At 31.6% G+C, this 9919-nt stretch overlaps 1 long non-coding RNA gene across 1 annotated transcript; it reads right to left on the bottom strand.

Annotated features, from left to right (window-relative positions):
• Nucleotides 1-505: 505 nt before the first annotated feature.
• LOC127711688 (uncharacterized) lies at nt 506-5966 on the bottom strand. The gene is made up of 3 exons (XR_007986845.1): nt 5900-5966; nt 3688-3792; nt 506-651 (listed from the first exon to the last, which is right to left on the bottom strand). It is a non-coding gene; the product is annotated as an uncharacterized LOC127711688 (long non-coding RNA).
• Nucleotides 5967-9919: the final 3953 nt, after the last annotated feature.

The raw sequence follows: 9919 nt of genomic DNA, 5'->3' as shown, positions 1-9919 counted from the left end.
GCAACAACTAAAGAAAACCACTGAATCAGGCTCCCTACCTGAGACAAGTACATACTGAATTTGGCGTGTTTGGACATGTTTGCAAGAGCTTGACCCGTTCCCTGATCTCAGATAGTAGTGCAACATCATTAACTAAGAGCAAACTGTATATATCAGCTGAAAGGGTTTTGCTTTGGGAATTAATTGGGTGAATTATGATGGTTAGGTCTGTTTAAATGAAAAATATTACTTTGTGAAGAACCATACTTATTTTTACAACAAATACACCGAAGATTATATCATCAAAATGACATATTTTTTTTTCGACAACCTATTTGTTGAGTTTGCATTGGTAGATCGATGTTTCAGCAGGCAGTCGATATTCCAATGTGTTGTCATTGAGCACCACTATAGGAAGATTTTTTTTTGTGCTCATGTAAAGCAGAATGCATACAAAATCTTCTCAAAGACAACAAGAAAAAGCATCTTGCAAAGTTTTTTAATATGACTTTCAGATATATTGATGATGCCTTTGATGTGTGCTATTTGAATAAGTTCGCAAATGTAAGAGTTATAGATTTTTAATGTTAAATTAATATGCTGTTTGATATCCGCCTTTATCTATTTCCTTAGCAGCATGAAAACCTCGCTTTATACCGATTTGTGCCATGTCTGAAAACAGAAAATGAATAAATATTCTTAATATCTAACGTCATAGTTCTAGATTGGTTTAACAAACCGATGACAAAGTTTGATTACAATAGGAAACATGCTATTATAGTATGTAATTTTCTTTAATTTCAATAATACCAAAACATTTCAAGCTTGCCTATTTCGCAAGATTGAGTAATAAATACGACCTTATGAAGTCAGATCTACCGAACCATATCAAGCATTGTTTGTCCATTTTTAACTTGTATATCATCAGACGGTAATACGAATAGAATCAGACAAATACTGCATTACTTGTGGAAGAACAACCGTATAGATGGAAATATCAAATTCATGATGGATATACAAAAAGAGAGGCGAAGGATACAAAGGGATATTCAAACTCATAAGTCGAAAAAACAGGGGGTGAACTCAGGTGCTCCGGAAGGGTAAGCAGATCCTGCTCCACATGTGTCCGTCGTGTTGCTCATGCAAGTACATACAAGCATGACAGAAATACAACATTCATGGTTCAAATACATCATATAATAATAAATGATGAAAAAAATATCTATGACAAAAATGTAACATGTATGAGAGGTATAAAACAAGATCTTTGAATATTGTTGCCATTGGCACTAACATCGATTTTTTTCATCAACAAATTAAAACATAACTAAATTTGTGTTCTTTTTGAATGGTTTTCTGGGATGTATATATACACATCCATGTTTATTTTCTTTTTAGAAATTGTTTTATCTATATATAACATCATACATATTTATTATAAGGTTAAATCCTAACTATCCTACTGCATGTCGTTACTTTTATTTTGGCATTGCACAAGTCATGTCTTCTTTTACTGTCCATGGCGTTAAAACACTTAATCCCTGTCTGGGGTGTGTTTTAATTGATTTTAGTCTCGGTGTATGATTTTTTATTATCAATTGTTTTTGGCTTTTAACTAGCTTTAGAATTTAGTATGACGATAAATTTTCACTTCTGTACTCGTACTATGAACAACAAATTTATTTTCTAAAAAATGTTTCGCTACTCCGAACAACAAAATTATTATATTTAAATTAACCTGTGTGCGTTACTTTATTTAACACCATTTTGTCCTAGGTTAACGTTGTCTTTTTGACATTAATACACCTTTTTTATTTATATTGTGTCATAGATCAAACTTATTCGTTCAGTGTATATTTACTTGTTTTTGTTAATATGTCTTATTAATCGAGTTAAGCCATTTCAATTGATATTTTATTGTGTGTCTTTTTATGTTGTAATGTTACACCACTGTTTCAGGTTAGGGTGAAGGTTGGCGCCTGTTAAAACGTTTAAACCCGTTGCATTTTTATGCACCTGTCCTAAGTCAGGAGCCTGTTGTTCAGTGGTTGTCGGTTGTTGGTGTGGTTCATAAGTGTTTATCGTTTCTCGTTTTTTATATAGATTACACCGTTGGTTTTCCTGTTTGAATTGTTTTACACTAGCCATTTTGAAGCCCTTTATAGCTTGCTGTTCGGTGTGAGCCAAGGCTCAGTGTTGAATGCCGTACTTTGACTTATAATTGTTTACTTTTTACACATTGTGACTTGGATGGATAGTTGTCTCATTGGCAATCATACCACATCTTCTTATCTATAGTTCTTTCATATTTCAAGATATTGAGAGAGTGGAGTACACACAACACTAATTTGTCCCTAACACCTGTGAGTGTGTTTGTTTTATTCAAAATTTGCGTACGTAGTTGTAATAATAATTCTTTGTTTTAATTCAGGTTTAAATGTCGAACGTTAATCTACAGTGTGAATCCGATGTAGATACTAACAAAATCCAAAGATCTGTTAGCGTACATACATTCTAAGTCACTTTCCACTTGCAATAGTTTAGAAAACATTTGACTTTTCTACTCTTCACACATCTATTCTCCATTCCGAACTTGTAAGACAAATTGAAAGAATTGGCCTACTGTGTTACATAAAAAAGAATGGCCAACGTTGATACAAATATATTGTTTCAAGGAGAATAATCAATAGTTTGTAAATAACATTCTGATGAATAAAATCTTTTCTGAAACTGGCACTATCTGGATGCTTGATTTTTTGATTGACAACAAATTTGATACATTTGAAAGACGAGATTTTCAACAAACAATCAGCATCTCACGGATACCAAATGTGCTCCTCATATCGCCGCCTTGTTCCTTTATTCAAATGAGGCAGACTTCACACAAGAGTTCTTAGGAGGAAGAAAAGAATATATTCTTAAACTTCACTTTCCGCATAGAGATGATGTCCCCTCACTAGAATATTCAGAGTTTGGTGTCCATGTTGAACGCGTCTATCCCAGTGAGCTTGGAATAAAGGATTCGACAGATACAAGTAAGTCTTTCTCATATCTTGACTTACATATAGAAATTGTCAAGGAAGGTCTGTTGACAATAAAACTTTACTACAAAAGAGATGATTTCAGCTTCCCAATTGTGAACTTTCCATTTTTTTAAATTTTAAATATGTAGCAGCACTCCAGCAGATTATATATCCCACATTTGATACAATATCACAGAGCTGACGTTTCCTATAAAGATTTCCTTGATATAGAGTTTCTGCTTAATCAATAATTTCTGCAAGGGGTGATGTTGAAGTCATTCCTTCGAATGTTCACGCCGTCACAAGATGGTTGACAGTTATGGAATATCTGTTTCACCGATAACGACAGATATGTTCCAATTGTCGTTACCACAACCCCGTTCTCTTTTCATTAAATGTTGCATCACAGAATCTATACTTACATGAGCAACACGACGGGGACCACGTGTAGAGCAGAATCTGCTCACCCATCCGGAGCACCTAAGATCAACCCTGGTTTTTGGTGGGTTTCGTGTTGCTGAGTGTTTAGTTTTCTAGGTTCTGTTATGTAGACGTCTTTCTGTTGTTTTTTTTTTCGATTTTTTGCCATGGCATTGTCAGTTTGTGTTCGACTTTTCAGTTTGAGTGTCCTCTATGTGTCTTCTGCCACTTTATATACGCGTGTATGCTCGTAATTAACACATACTTTTACAACTTTTGCAGCAATATTTCCACATGATATGACTGTTTGTGTAACAATCGCCTCTACTGACCCTTTCATAGCAACCTTTTACTCGGTCTTTACAATGTCCTGTAATATAGATATAGAAGGTGTGGGTTTTCTCATATCCTCCAATACTTGCCAATAAATAACATTATGGTTTTGGTCAATATAATCCAATATATATGAATAATGGCATTTTTGTTTTTGATACTGACTTTTTCAGCAAGAATATCAAGCGAGCCTGCAAATTCGAGCTGATGAAGTCGGTATAAAAAAATAGCATGCCATATATATTGAATACATTATCAATTTCCCCCACCTTTGTAGCAATATACCAAGTTCACCTGCATATGGAATATACATTTCCCAACTCATTCGGTATTCAAGAGCTTGCAGCTGCTACTCAGACTTTATAAAACGTCACCAGTGTCTGAGCAGAAGGTTGATGAACCAGGGTTATGTCAAAAAACGTCCCGTCCTTTTTCTAAAAATGTTCATTGGAAGATACCAAGACCTTGTTGATAAATTTCCCGTATCAACTTCACAAATAATACACGATGGTCTTGAAGTACAGATTCTAGGTACTGACGTTGTTTATTTTCTTAATAACGTGTTATAGTGTTTTTTACTTGTCTTTGTAAATTATTAACCTGTACTGTTTAGTCCATTTTTGGTAATATCCTTTTGCCTTGGCTCGGTACTTATGCATCCCGCCATTGTGTTATTGTGCTGTGGTCATTTTTTGTATTATTGTCTTTCATTTGTTCTTATGTGCTTTGTCTATATGCAATTTTGTTTTTCTTTGTTGATATATTTGTTTGTTTTTATAGTGATTAAGATTATAACACAATGTTGACTGCTGTATCCCTAGTTTTGACAGTTTGACTTATTATGTCTGTTTGTTTTGTTCACACATTGTTGTCAATATAATGGAATTTTATGCGACTGTCATACAAGTGAGAGGTTTAATCCACCATTTTCTACATAAGGAAATGTCTGTACCAAGTCAGGTATATGACAGTTGTTTTCCATTCGTTTGATGTGTTTGAGCTTTTGATTTTGCCATTTGATAAGGGACTTTCCGATTTGAATTTTCCTTGGAGTTCGGTATTTTTGTTATTTTACTTTTTGTTAATTCAATGACTTATGACAACTAAACCTACATTGGTAAATTACATTGTATTCAAGTACTTTGATAATTGTTATTTCGAACTTTAACCTTATACTTACAACTTAGCTAAATATTTTGAAAAACGCTTTAGGAACGTCTAACTAATATACGTATTTATAGATTTCATTGAATGAAAACCTTTGATAACAGAAACTAAATACTATTGCTCATGACCAATTGCAATGCTTTCAATTTTGTCCATTCTTGTATAGTATAATACCATATGTCCTAACCGTTTGCGTTTATATCTCAAATTATACGGTATATCAAGGCAACATTAGTCAGTCGAATGTTTAAATCTCATAAATCGATTATTTTTGTTATTTTACTTTTTACTTGCTTGCATATCTTAATAATCTTCGTTATTTTACAGTATTATCATGAATAACAAAAAGAACGTTGGTACGGTGGATCAATATTTTGATATGTTGATACAAATTGTACTGGTTTGAAAAAGAAACAGGTCGCAACATTGAAAAAAAGGAAGCAAGTTATAACTGTAAAAAAAGTTATTTAACCGTTTTTTTACTTCTGTCTGTTTTTTTCTTCAAATATGGAGAAAGCAGAGTTTTTGCCTCTACTAACCTCTCCGTTTTGCCTCTACTAACATAACCTTGTCTAGATGCGCTAGCACTATTTTTACCTGTAATTTTTAGCCCTGTTTATCACTATCACTGAAATGCCTGTACCAAGTCAGGAATATGACAGTTTGATGTGTTTGAAGTTTTGATTTTGCACTTTGATAAGGGACTTTCCGATTTGAATTTTCCTTGGAGTTCGGTATTTTGTTATTTTACTTTTTACAAATTACAAACAACATATCTAATAACAATATCAAATTACGCAAAGCACTGTTTTCCACTTAACTACTAACGGTTTTACCTGTAACTGCAAACCCACAGCATCTTTGTCTCCTGTAACTGCAAACCCACGGCATCTTTGGTACCTGTAACTGCAAAACCACATCATCGTTTGCAAATACACTTCGTAACAACAGAGCCGTCTAAGAATGTAACAACTCACCTTCAACTCCGTTAATAAACGCTAGTAAAAGGACAGCAAGAAACAGCAACATTAAAAGGCTTGTCCTGAAACGTGAATTAAAACAATTAGAATTAACCGGAAATTGTAACAATCATTTATTACAACAAAGATACACTGCTGATTTAGTAAAATGTCTCCTGTGTTTTAATACTAGTAATTCGCTGCCAGATCGTTTTTGCATTCATGATTGTTTATTTTGAGTTTTTTTATCTAGTTTTACAATATGTATTGAAGCTTTTTAAACATAGAAGCCACTGTATTGAACATTTAAGTTCGTGGTTCACCTGTACCCATGAAATACACAACAATTGATGTCCAACGAATAATAATCCACAGTATGTATTACATATAGGTAAAAAATGAATAAGTAAGTAAGTAAGTAAATAATTCACTAATCTACCTTGAGGCCCTCACTAAGAACAAAGAGTACAAGTATTACAAAGCTTACAATTTTGAACATATTATGTAGATGCAATATTTATGCTTACTATACATTGTCTGTAGAACAAGAGAAAATTAAATTTATATATATACATAAAGTACAAAATCATTAAAATATATGAGTGAGTTAAATCATTTATAGCCAAGAAATCTATACATTTTTGTTTAAAATGTCCAGATTTTCACAACATTTTATTTCACTTGGTAGTTTATTCCAAAGTATTGGGGAGCTATACGCGAAAGATTTCTTCATTGAACTTGTGTTCGGTCGCACAACAGCTAAATTATTATTTGCAGATGACCTTAGATTTCTACTATGTATGTTAACAATTGAACAACAGAGTTCCTTTAAGTAATCAGGTACTTTATCATTGAGAATTTTATGAACAAGAATAAGTTTATGATATGAAATTCTAGATTTGAAATTTTACCATTTTAGCTCTTTAAATAAATTTATACTAGGTGTTAGTATTAATAAATTAATAATTAATAATGAATGAATCAATTCCTGATGAAACTTTTTGTAACTTTTGTAACACAAGTGTGAGAAAAGATTTATACTTCAAAATGATCGGAGGCAAAGGTTGCAATCGATTGTCCAAATGATTTTTTTAAATTTCTGTTGGACCTATTTCAACGAAGATTCGTTGAACAAAAAAAGATTTGATTTATGATTTGATAGATATTTTAGGTTAACCATGTAAATCAAATGATTCGCTGTTTTGATAAACCAATATAAATGTCATACATATTTCGAAGTTCATATATTTTGCCGCGTACACACTTAAACTGTATACCTTTTGTCGATATTATGTTTCCACTTTATAATAATATTGCTGTATTGATGAGATTTGACAAAAGTTCTCTCTTTTTTCCGATTGACATACCCTTTTAGTGGATTGTTATAATGCATTGTTTTTAGGACGGTTAAGGTTTTTGAAATTATATTTCGGCAAAACATAATCAAAATAAAATAGAATACTAATTGCTTCTATCCACGTCACTTGAACATTTGTGAATATTTGTCTCACGGGCAATCATACCACATCTCCTTGTTTCTACAACTTGAAAAAAACCTTACCAATATTTTTTGACCCGAGCTTCTACACTGTTTTAAAGGGTATTCTATCCGAAAAGGAGTTCTGACACGTACGAAGAAACTCACTTACAATGAAACTCCTTTTATTTATTCCATGTGACAAATAAAATGCAGCATGTGTTTCATATCAGAATCACGTTACGTCAAAGCTGAATGTTAACTGAATATACTTCCTGAATACAAACATTCAAATATAAGGGATTGCAGCGTATAAATCCTCCCTACCATGTTAATATTATTCTTCATTAATTGTACATGTAAAATATAAATAGTTCAATAGGAGTTTCCACATTACTTGTGTAAACACTGGATTACTGTATATTTGATTATGCTGTAACAACATTTTACTCATTAAACAAGTAAAATGATGCATAAACATATACTACACATCATAAGTCATATAGCAGTGTCTTAATATAATCAGTTGACAATTATCAAGTGAAATTGGTCAATATTCATAACTGGAAACGAAAACAAATTCAAATATTCTATTTTGATTTTGTGCTTGTTAGAATTTAAAGAACGAAAAAAGGATAGGTGTGTGTTATATGTATTACGCAGTGAGATAAAAGAGTTTAAAGTACTTTTTATATGACGAGGATCCTTTTTGACATAAATTATAACTAAAAAACTCATCAATGATACTTGGCTTATTATTTTTGTTCGCCAGACTCTCGTTTCGTCTACACAAAACTCACCATTGACGCTCTAATCAAAAAAGTTAAAAAGCCAAATAAAGTAAGAAGCTGAAGAGCATTGAAGACCCGAAATTTCGAAAGGTTTTGCCAAATACTTCTAATTTAAATCAATAAATTCCTTTCTTCAATGCTGAAGCTGTTAGTGTAGTTACAAAACAAAGATGATTTAATTCTTCCCTCTTTTTAAAAACTAAAAAGTTGAAATACCAGTAATATGTTTCTCCCTTAGTATGATTCTCAGAATCGAAGGGCGAATCTACGTAATTAAAATATACTATTTTCAGGAATGATATAGCCGTATAATTACAATTAATGAGAAGGTATGTTGAGGCAACGTATTAGTCCAAAAAAAATGTATGATAAATCTGCATACAATAATATTTGAATAAGAAATTATCAAAACACTAAGGTTCCAACTACTTAAGGATAATCCAGAAAATCGGTTCAAACTCAAAAAATTCATAACGTGTTATTTTCATTTTACAGTTTCCGGAATATTTCTTGATTCGTCCATACAAGTATGAATGTATATTGGCTTCATTTGGGGACTGTGTCAGTTGATTTCAAAATTATAATATATTTTTTGACTTTCTCCTATTGAATGTGGGAAATGATAAAAACATCGTTAAAACAAATGTCCCTTTTCTATTTAATTAATCTAAAAGTCAGTTATGTAAAATAAATTAACTAAATATATTTTTTTCTTTTCTGAAATAAGATCCATTTAAAATAGTACTATATATTAAAAGTTCTGCTTAATAAGCAGTTTAATGATGTAGTTTCAAATAAATGAATGGGAGCCATTGTTCTAAAATATACAATTAAAAGAATGTTATAGAGGAACATTATTTAATTGAACAGAACAAAGAAAAAACATTTCATATGTACTGTAAAAGAATCTTTTTTCTCTGTACTTTTTAAATTATATATCGTTACTCTATATCTTTTTTTTTTTTAATTGTATGTTTTAGGCCAATGACTCTTCATTTGATTGAACTACATCATTAAAAAATCATAAAACTGCTTATTAAGAAGACTTTTTGATGTTTGGTAAAATTAATACATAGATCTTATTTCAGAAAAAGAAAACAAAATTTAGTTAATCTATTTTACATAACTGACTTTTAAATTGATTAAATAGAATGTAGAAAAAGGAAATTTGTTTAATGATGTTTTTATCATTTTCGATCGCGACATCCTATAGGAAAAAGTTTACAAATATATAATAATTTTGAAATAATCAACTGACACAGTCCCCAGATGAAGCCAATACACATTCATACTGGTATTGACGAGCCATGAAATGTTCCGAAAACTGTAAAATGAAAATAACACGTTAAAAGATTGCATGCATCAGATGCGCTTTTCTGGATTTACCTTCAGCATGGAATGCCAAAACTCAAAACTGTGATAGCCAGGAATATCTTAATACTTATATAATAAGAAACGTTCAACTTGGGAGTTATATAACTAAAAGATACATAAAAAGAAAATTCAAATTCATCTAATGTTTAATTTTCCTTTGAAACGAAATTGTTCATATTTTTTTTTTAATTAATATAAAAAAGAAGCTGTGGTATGATTGCCAATGAGACAACTCTCCACAAGAGACCAAATGACACAGAAATTAACAGCTATAGGTCACCGTACGGCCTTCAACAATGAGCAAAGCCCATACCGCATAGTCAGCTATAAAACGCCCCGAAATCACAAATGTAAAACAATTCAAACGAGAAAACTAACGACCTTATTAATGTACAA

Source organism: Mytilus californianus, unplaced genomic scaffold, assembly GCF_021869535.1.
Source record: "Mytilus californianus isolate M0D057914Y unplaced genomic scaffold, xbMytCali1.0.p SCAF_8, whole genome shotgun sequence".
NCBI lineage: Eukaryota > Metazoa > Mollusca > Bivalvia > Mytilida > Mytilidae > Mytilus > Mytilus californianus.
The sequence above is the reverse complement of the archived record's forward strand: the minus strand, read 5'-3'. Positions and strand labels throughout refer to the sequence as shown.